This window comes from Ascaphus truei, unplaced genomic scaffold (genome assembly GCF_040206685.1).
Source record: "Ascaphus truei isolate aAscTru1 unplaced genomic scaffold, aAscTru1.hap1 HAP1_SCAFFOLD_696, whole genome shotgun sequence".
NCBI lineage: Eukaryota > Metazoa > Chordata > Amphibia > Anura > Ascaphidae > Ascaphus > Ascaphus truei.
Window position 1 is genome coordinate 182,501 of NW_027457030.1, and position 10,000 is coordinate 192,500.

General features: G+C 53.5%; 1 long non-coding RNA gene across 1 annotated transcript; it reads left to right on the forward strand.

Annotated features, from left to right (window-relative positions):
- The first annotated feature begins 95 nt into the window (after positions 1–95).
- LOC142485987 (uncharacterized) lies at positions 96–3,133 on the forward strand. The gene is made up of 3 exons (XR_012798755.1): positions 96–498; positions 760–815; positions 1,812–3,133. It is a non-coding gene; the product is annotated as an uncharacterized LOC142485987 (long non-coding RNA).
- Positions 3,134–10,000: the final 6,867 nt, after the last annotated feature.

Consider the following 10,000-nt stretch of genomic DNA (forward strand, 5'->3'; position numbering starts at 1 on the left):
ACTCCGCCCCCGTGTCCTCCCACACACGGCACGAGTGCAGATTGACTGCACTCGGCCACCGTACGCCTCCAGCCCCTGAAGGACAGATTTTACTTCTGCCCGTGCTACTCGCTTCCCCCACACCCGCGCTCACTTCTCCCGCGGTGAGCGGGCCGCAAAAATATCCGTGGCGGGCCGCATGTTTGACATGCCTGTTTTAGACTGTTGTTCTTCAGCAACTGGTTAACGTTAATAATTTGCAGTGTATGTCAGCAAAAGCCATGTAAATTTCAGGATAGTTGCGGGCCGTGTAAAGTATGTGTTCTGCCAAATTTTAATGTCATTGGATTATGTTTTGGCCCTTCTTATAGTGCATAATGTAAACAATTTGCAGTGTGTGCTAGCAAACACTTTGTAATTTTCAGGATAGTTGTGGGCAGTATACAGCACCTCATGTGGCAAGCTTTAAATGAATCGCTGTATGTTTTGACTCCTGGATTCACAATAAACGCGTTTAAGGTAAGCATTTTCCACTTTCGGATAGTGGTTAATGTACATAATTTGCGGTGCATGTTATCAAAAAACATGAAATTTGCAGGACAGTTTGGGGGAGTGCAAAGCATGTTCTGTGCCAAGTTTGAAGCCAATTGGTGTATGTCTTGCCACATTTATCCACATTAATCGTTTTTCACATTAAACATTTTAGTCTATCCCTTATTTACCCTATATATCTTAACTGTCCTATACTACACCAAAATAACCTATACTGCTTTCTTCCAGATCTGACTCAAGCGTCACACGGAAGACATCGGAACCCCCCCTAACCCAGAAGACAGGTAGGGAACACATCCCCTCCAACTTATAACATTGCGGGAATGAGGTACCTGGACATTGAGGGACTGCGGATCAGGTAAGATCCCAGGCGGGATTGCTGCTTTAGATATTGTGAAGCGGGGACGTCCAGACACTTGTTAAGGTGTTCAGGAAACTAGTCATTCAAATGTGGCTTTTATTTCTAGATCCGACATTTACACACACACACACACACACACACACACACACACACGTAACAAGGACTAATTGTAGTATAATGTAATAAATACATTTGTCAAAAACGAATGTTGTTCTGACTAGGAATTTATTAAATGTATTTTATTTATATATTTTATTTTAAAGCGGGGTTGGGGGTGGGGTTGGGGGCGGGGTTAGGGGCGGGGTAGGGACTAGGTGGCGAGTAGATTTTTTGGTTGGGCGAGTAGATTTTTGGGTGATTTGTCGAACACTATATATATATATGTAGCCCTTTTTGTGAACACCTGAACTAATGGACTACGGTACATAAACCTGTGGCTTCAGGAGCTCTGAGCCTCCGCATAGTGGGAGCCTGGGGGTATACCTTTATCACTTGTGGTGCAGCGCCTCCACTCACCCAGGATCCCCACTATAGAGATTATACCCTGAGCAAGAACCTAACAACAACAGTATGCAACCAACCTTTTTATATAACACATGAATAACAAATGATATGCAGAATCATCAGATAACCTTTACATATACACACACAACGTGGCTCGGCCACACCTTATTGGGATGCTGTCCTGTACATAAGTGGCTCTGCCACTCTCCTTAGGAGTATGTCTCATAACCAGTAAAGTATGGTACCATATGCATTCTCTCAGGGAACCCAATTAGTTAGTGGGAGGCGGGATCAGCGCCTGGTGACCGGTGTAGGTGCACTTGTAGATAAGGATACCTTCCGGTCACTACGATGACCTTGACACTCCACGGGTCCTGGTGTTAATCCAGCCTTGCGCCGTCTCTCCCTTCTGCAGCACCGTCAGATGTGAAATCCAAGATGGCGGCCGCAGCTCCGCAGCTCCGCATATGAACCTCACTAAAGGGGAACGTCCCTGACGACTATGGGCGTCCTTACAAATACAGCACCCTACGATGGCGGGGGAAAGACTCCTGGGGCTGCGGGCATACCCTATCTAAGCAGACGGGTCACTGACCCTCTGCTCTCGCACACGAGGTTCCACCAACCTCCTCCTTCACCTCCCTCGCTGCTCTGACCCACCGCCCACACGCATCCGGTTCCTGCATACACAGTATCGCATCCCATTGGTCCTCAGCCTCAGCTGACCTCCTCACAGTCAGAGTTCATAGTTCAACCCCCTCCAAGTCTTTACTTATGATTACCCTTCGCGCGCTTCCCTCGCGCATGCGCAGCCCAACTGGTACGCAGTAACTTCGCTGGCAAACAGGGACAATATGGCGCTGCCTATGTAATTGACAGCGCGGAACCTTTAATATATATGGACATCCTTACATTCTCCCCCCTCCAGAATCCAGCGTCCCCGCTGGACTACCTTACCCCATATATATTAACTATGTACACAACCCTCTCTTCCTAGATTAGGTTACACATCTCATTAAACAGTACCATCATAGCTTGCATCCTATGCCGAGCCCACTGCTGAGCCTCATAATGGGGTGCCCCAAACTGATCATATGCCATTCGCATGGGAGGTTGACTGTTTCTTTGACTTCGGCGGGGTTGATCCTCCTCTGCTTCCTCTGCAGAGTGATCAGTCTCAAATGGTATTTCAGTCTCTACCCTTGAGGGGTGTTCAGCATTAACACAGTCTCTTTGGGGTGTAAAACAGGGACTTTGTGGGTCTAGAGTCTGACTCACTGGAGTCAAATGATCAATGTTCGGGCCAAAAGGCTCTTTACCCGTGGCTCCTTCGGGAGATGCCTCCACGGCCGGAAGGCCCCTTTGAGAGGTTCCCTCCATTGTATCCTCAGAGGTGGCAATTTTTATAGTCTCTGAGCCATCCTCTGTGTATTCAACTGCTCCATCTAGGGCAGTGGCTGGGGCTTCCAATTCATCCGTCCCTACTTGAGGTATGAGAAGCAGATGATTCCTATGCCACACTTTTACGCGGCCTTCAGAATCCTTGATCCGGTACACAGGAAGACCCGGCATCTGTGACTCCACCTCATACACACCCTCCCGCCACCGGTCTGCCAATTTATGCTTCCCAGGAACACCTAAGTTGCGTAAAAGGACCGCATCTCCGGGGTGAATTTCCTTGTAACGTACTTTGTGGTCATAACGCCTTTTATTCCCCGCATTTAATTGTGCGGTCGTCCGCTCAGCCAATTTGAAGGCCAACTATTTGACTGTCCTTTAGTCGCTGAACGTATCGGAAATGCGTCCTATTGGATACCCCATCGGTAGATATCCGTAGGCGCACATCCACCGGTAACCGGGCTTCCCTGCCGAACATCAAGAAATACGGGGTATACCCGGTGGACTCATGTCGGGTGCAATTATACGCATGTACCAATGCTTCGACGTGTTTACTCCACTCCGTCTTTTGCGGGCTCTTCAATGTACCCAACATATCCAGCAAGGTGCGATTGAACCGTTCGGGCAAGGCATCCCCTTCGGGGTGGTACGGGGTAGTACGTGACTTGGCAATGTTCAGTAGGGTGAGCAACTCCCGTATCAGTGTACTTTCAAAATCCCGGCCCTGATCGGAGTGAAGACGATTTGGTAACCCATAGTGAATGAAATATTTTTCCCATAGTACTCGGGCTACCGTTACGGCCTTCTGGTCTTTCGTAGGGAACGCTTGGGCGTACCTAGTGTAGTGGTCAGTGATCACGAGAACATTACTAACTCCCCGACTGTCGGGTTCGATACAAAGAAAATCCATACACACCAAATCCATGGGACTCGAACTTTTCAAGTGTGCCATAGGAGCCGCCCTGGTAGGCAGTGTCTTCCTTTGTAAACAACGATTACACTTCCTACAATGTTGCTCCACTGACTCCCTCATTCTCGGCCAATAGAACCTATCCTGCAGTAGTCCAAAGGTCTTGTCAATGCCCAGGTGACCATGGTCATCGTGAAGGGCCCGGAGGACTAGTGTTCTCAAACGTTCCGGTAAAAACAACTGACGCCGATCGGGATGGTTATGATAGGAAATCACCCGATATAACAAACAATTGTCCATTTCAAACCTCCCAAACTCATTTAACAGGAGCTTCACCAAGTCTTTGGGGGCCCGCTTCAGTATAGACGGATTATCTTGCTGTACAGCTTGACGGGCCAGCTCCACTATGGGGTCTTGTGTCTGATAATGCACTAGATCCTTCCACGCTATGATACTATCTTCATTGACATTCATCCCGTCTCGACCTTGATAGGCCAGAGGAACAGCCTGCGAATGACATCCCAACGAGTCAACCACCCGTAATTCCGAGAATGCTACGTTGTCATCGACTATCGCCGCTACTGAACAGAGAGCACGAATCCCGGGGCCCGGTATCTCCTCCCAGACTTCCTCATCAGGGGTGGATTGCAGGCCAGGTCGACGAGACAGAGCGTCGGCCCCTATGTTGGTGGGTCCAGGTTTGTATTTAAGGTTGAACCGGTAATTGGCTAGAGCAGCTAACCAACGGTGTCCGGTGGCGTCCAATTTGGCAGACGTATTGATATAGGTCATGGGATTGTTGTCCGTGCGTACTTCGAACGGTACTCCATATAGATAATCGTGCAGCTTGTCCACCACCGCCCATTTTAGCGCCAAAAATTCCAACTTATGGACCGGGTAATTCTGCTCGCTAGGGGTTAAACTTCGGCTCGCGTAGGCCACTGGACGTAGCCCGGTCTCATACTTCTGATGCAAAACCGCTCCTAGCCCGCTGAGGCTAGCATCGACATGTAGGACATAGTCTCGCTCAGGATCCGCGTAGGCCAAGACGGGGGCCTGGGTGAGGCTGGTCTTTAAGTGTTTGAAGGCCTGTTCACATTCTGTAGTCCATGTCTTCCCAAAGGGTGTCTGCGCCGAGCTCCCCTTTCTCCCGGTTTCTCCCGGATGCACCTTGAGAAGGTCATTCAGTCTCTTGGCCTTGCTGGAATACCCCTCCACGAACCGCCGATAATAGCCACAAAACCCCAAGAAAGACCGCAGCTCTTGAACATTTTGAGGTCTGGGCCAGTTCATCACCGCCTCGATCTTCCCTGGGTCGGTGGACACCCCATCAGCTGACACAATGTGGCCCACATACGTTACAGAGGTCCGACAGAATTTGCACTTGTCTAGCGACAGTTTTAGGCCCTCCCCCTCAAGCCTATCCAGCACCTTCATCAGCCTCTCGGAATGCTCTTCTAGAGTCCGCCCAAACACGATAATGTCGTCCAGGTACACTAAGCACTCTCGCGGGTTAAGGTCTCCGAGGGTTTTTTCCATTAGTCTCTGGAACGTGGCCGGGGCCCCGCAGATCCCTTGAGGCATGCGGGTAAACTGGTAAAACCCTAAGGGACAGATGAAGGCCGTTTTTTCTTGGTCTTCCGGGCCCATGGGCACTTGATAATACCCGGACCTGAGGTCGAGCACACTGAACCATTTACTCCCGGTCAATGCATTCAGGAGGTCCTCGATTCGGGGCAGTGTATACTGGTCGGGGATAGTACGGTTATTCAGCGTTCTGTAATCCACACATAGACGGACCGTCCCGTTCTTCTTGCGGACTACCACAATGGGTGAGGCGTAAGGGCTCCGAGATTCCTGCACGATGCCAGCCGTTTTCATCTCGTCGATTAATCCCCTCACTTCGTCAGCATCCTTTGAGGCAAGCCGGCGGGAGCGCTCCCGGAAGGGGGTGGCGTCGCTCAGTCGGATGGTATGGTGGGCACTGCGACTGCACCCCACATCCATGTCACCAGTGGAGAACACACCCCTTCGGTCGTGTAGCTCATCCTGTAGCCTCTTCCTCCACTCATCCGGGAGGGGCGAGTCGCCAAAGTCAAATTCCAATGCCGGCGCTATGGTAGCAGGCGAGCTCCTAGCTAGTTCCGTCGAGGCCTCCTCCTCGGAAGTTACCGGGTATATCCTCCCTAGCGTCTGCCGCCGGTCAATAGTCATCGGGTACGGGGATATATTCTGCACATACACCCAGGTACGCTTCGGGATCTTCCCGGGCCATTCCTTGACCGAGGTTAGTACCTTGTAGCCCAAACGTTGTTCGTCCTGGGCCACACTCTCCAAGGTGAAGAGCTGATCCTCCGACCGTCGACGGGGGTAATGGCAAGCGGCGACCATCATTCGTCCTTCCCCCGGGGGAATCTGGGTCAGTCCCCATTCTTGGCTGTAGAGGACGCCATGCTCTTCCTCAGTCGCAATTTTGCCGCAGACCTCTTGAAGGGCGGGACAGGCCGCTAGGGCCAGCAGTGGGGCTTCTCCTGCTTCCTGCAAAAACTGGCGGAATACCGCGCGCACAATGTCAGCGTTGGTCCCCAAGATGATTGGGGCGCTGGGGTGGTCCTGCGGCTCGGGGCACACTAGGGCCTCCACTTCCATGGGGTGATGTTTACCAGTATTCAGCTGGAGAATATCTAACTGCACCTTTACTACTCCGTCTATGGGGTAATCTTCATGACTCAGTCCCCGTAGCCGCAAGGCATTCGCAGATAGCAACGGTAGTTGGTGTAGGTGTTGGTCGTAGAAGGGCCGATACACGATGGTCACTTGAGACCCCGTATCCAATAATGCGGCGGCGTAGATGCCCTCAATAACCACTCGAATAATGGAGGCGGGGCCAATTCGGGGGCTCGGAGAGGATGGCAACACCTTTTCACCCTCCAGGGGCTGGCACGGCATCGACTGCGCCGATCGGGACGACGTCCTCCGCGAGGTGGGGCAGTGGGCCCGTAAATGTCCCATCTTTCCGCAGGCGTAACACTGCATTTGGCTGAGGTAGGCCTCGTCTCTCCTGGTTGGGGGGCTTCGCCCAGTCGGGGGACGAGGTCGGGGTGTCACGGGGGGGGGAACATCCTCGGGATCGATATCCCCAGGTTCGGGCACGTCGGGCTTTGGGTCCACTTTCTTGGCTTCTTTACCCCCTGGCGGTGGCTTCTTCCCGGTGGTTACGTCACGCCCTAATAACACCATCTCGTGCGCTTGGACCCGATCCATTAAGTCGTGAAACGACAGGGCTTGCCCGGGCGTTATGCAGCTACTGACCCGTACCGACACGGGGTGTAGGGGTAGGAGGCCCCTCAGCAACTGAGTGGTACGTATTCCGTTGGCTTCTTTCCGTGGCAACACGCCTTTCCTGACCATGTTCCAGAGATCCAGGTGTAGTCGCCTGAGAAAATCGGATACCATCTCCCCTTCCTTCTGGGCTAACGCATGAAATTTCGACATCAAAGTATACATGTCCACCGGAGCTCCATACGCCTTGGTTAGGCAGTAGATGAGGTCTGCCGCATCAGCTTCTGGGTTGTCGTCTCGGTAGTAGTGCACCATGTGGGACGCGGGAGGCCGCAAGCACTCGACGATGCGCTGCCTACGGACCGCGTCCGTGCAGGTCCATTCAGGTAGTACCTGTTCGGTATGATCCAGCCAGTCCTCTATCCCCACTTCCCCTTGGGGCGTGGGTTTCTCCCCGGAGAAGGCCTTTAACTTCCTGTACTGGAGCGACTGGGTGGTATTGTGGATAACGGCAGCTAATGCGGGCAAAGAGGTGTCTCCCGGTAAGCTGTCCCCGACAGCGGGGTAAGCGTCCAATCTTGATAGGCTAAGTCGGTTGAGACTAGCCCGCAGGCCGGACGGGGTAGAGGAGGGGCCTAGGCTCAGGGCTGCGGGCCAATGAGGGTGCAGGCCACGGTCAGGGGAGTGGTCGGGGCCTCCCGTCGCGGCGCCAGCGGTGGGGGTATACTCTCTCCGGGGGGTGGAAGTGGCCAGGGGCGCAGGGGTGTCCGCCTGGACGATGGGACAGCGCACCCCCGGAGCTTCGGGCAGCAGCAGTATACGGGGCACAGCCTCGGGGCATATATCTTGTTCAGTGGCATACAAGATCCGGCGCCAGGTCTGGTCGTGGTCATAAAAGTGGTCTTGTACTTGGGCATTGTCCAGGAGAGGAAGCTTGCGGACCTGCTCGGTCACTGTGCCTAACGAGATCATGGCGGGGACATGGCCCAGCGCGAAAACACGGTTCAAGGGGATCCCGCGCCGTTGGGCCCACTTGCGCACCTCGAGCGCCGAGGGCACCGACATGATGTGGGTTGGTTGCACAATAGAGACAAAAAAAATGTGGGGGCACCCCAGGTCTAAGATCTCAGCAGCGCCTCCAAATGTAGCCCTTTTTGTGAACACCTGAACTAAGGGACTACGGTACATAAACCTGTGGCTTCAGGAGCTCTGAGCCTCCGCATAGTGGGAGCCTGGGGGTATACCTTTATCACTTGTGGTGCAGCGCCTCCACTCACCCAGGATCCCCACTATAGAGATTATACCCTGAGCAAGAACCTAACAACAACAGTATGCAACCAACCTTTTTATATAACACATGAATAACAAATGATATGCAGAATCATCAGATAACCTTTACATATACACACACAACGTGGCTCGGCCACACCTTATTGGGATGCTGTCCTGTACATAAGTGGCTCTGCCACTCTCCTTAGGAGTATGTCTCATAACCAGTAAATTATGGTACCATATGCATTCTCTCAGGGAACCCAATTAGTTAGTGGGAGGCGGGATCAGCGCCTGGTGACCGGTGTAGGTGCACTTGTAGATAAGGATACCTTCCGGTCACTACGATGACCTTGACACTCCACGGGTTCTGGTGTTAATCCAGCCTTGCGCCGTCTCTCCCTTCTGCAGCACCGTCAGATGTGAAATCCAAGATGGCGGCCGCAGCTCCGCAGCTCCGCATATGAACCTCACTAAAGGGGAACGTCCCTGACGACTATGGGCGTCCTTACAAATACAGCACCCTACGATGGCGGGGGAAAGACTCCTGGGGCTGCGGGCATACCCTATCTAAGCAGACGGGTCACTGACCCTCTGCTCTCGCACACGAGGTTCCACCAACCTCCTCCTTCACCTCCCTCGCTGCTCTGACCCACCGCCCACACGCATCCGGTTCCTGCATACACAGTATCGCATCCCATTGGTCCTCAGCCTCAGCTGACCTCCTCACAGTCAGAGTTCATAGTTCAACCCCCTCCAAGTCTTTACTTATGATTACCCTTCGCGCGCTTCCCTCGCGCATGCGCAGCCCAACTGGTACGCAGTAACTTCGCTGGCAAACAGGGACAATATGGCGCTGCCTATGTAATTGACAGCGCGGAACCTTTAATATATATGGACATCCTTACATATATATATATATATATATATATATATATATATATATACACAGAGTGTTCGACAATCCTATACATTTACTCGCCCGGGGCGGGTGGATTTAACCCCCGGGCGAGTAAATATTGGCCCAAGCAGCACAATTTCTCCCGCTCAAATTTCCCCCGTTCGCGCTCAAATTTCCCCCATTCGCGCCAATTTAATTTTTTTAAATAAATAAACAAGTAATCTCCCTCCCTGATTGGAGGAAGAGGGCCGGCTGGCAGCTCTGGGTCAGCCCCTCACCCTGCACCCGATGCCAGCTTGCTGCCCGGGGTGGGATGTAAGCTGGGAGGGGGGGTCCCCGGATGTAGGCTGGGAGGGGGGGTCCCCGGATGTAGGCTGGGAGGGGGGGTCCCCGGATGTAGGCTGGGAGGGGGGTCCCCGGATGTAGGCTGGGTCCCCGGATGTAGGCTGGGGGGGGGGGTCCCCGTGGCTGCTGCTGCCCAGGGCTGGAAGACCAGGTAGGCGCTTCCCCTCCGTCCCACGCTCCTTTGGCACCCGCGCGGGCAGGGTAATAGGAGCGGGGAAGAAGGGAAGCAGCCTGGCGGGAGGTAGAGGGAGGGGGTGCGCGTGCGCACGCGCTGGAGGGGGGGGGGGTGGGTTGGCAATGTTCCCGGCCACGTTTCCCATCGGGGAGGTTGGTGTGGCCCGTGCGGCTGTTCCCAGCATGGCTGCCTCACCCCCCTCCTGGCTGCAGCCTGGGTGCACGCCCGGCTTGCCACGTTTCACATCGGGGAGGTTGGTGGCCGTGCGCCTGTCCGGCTGTCCCCCCGCTGGTCCCCGATCCTCCCGCTAGCCCCCCCATCCTC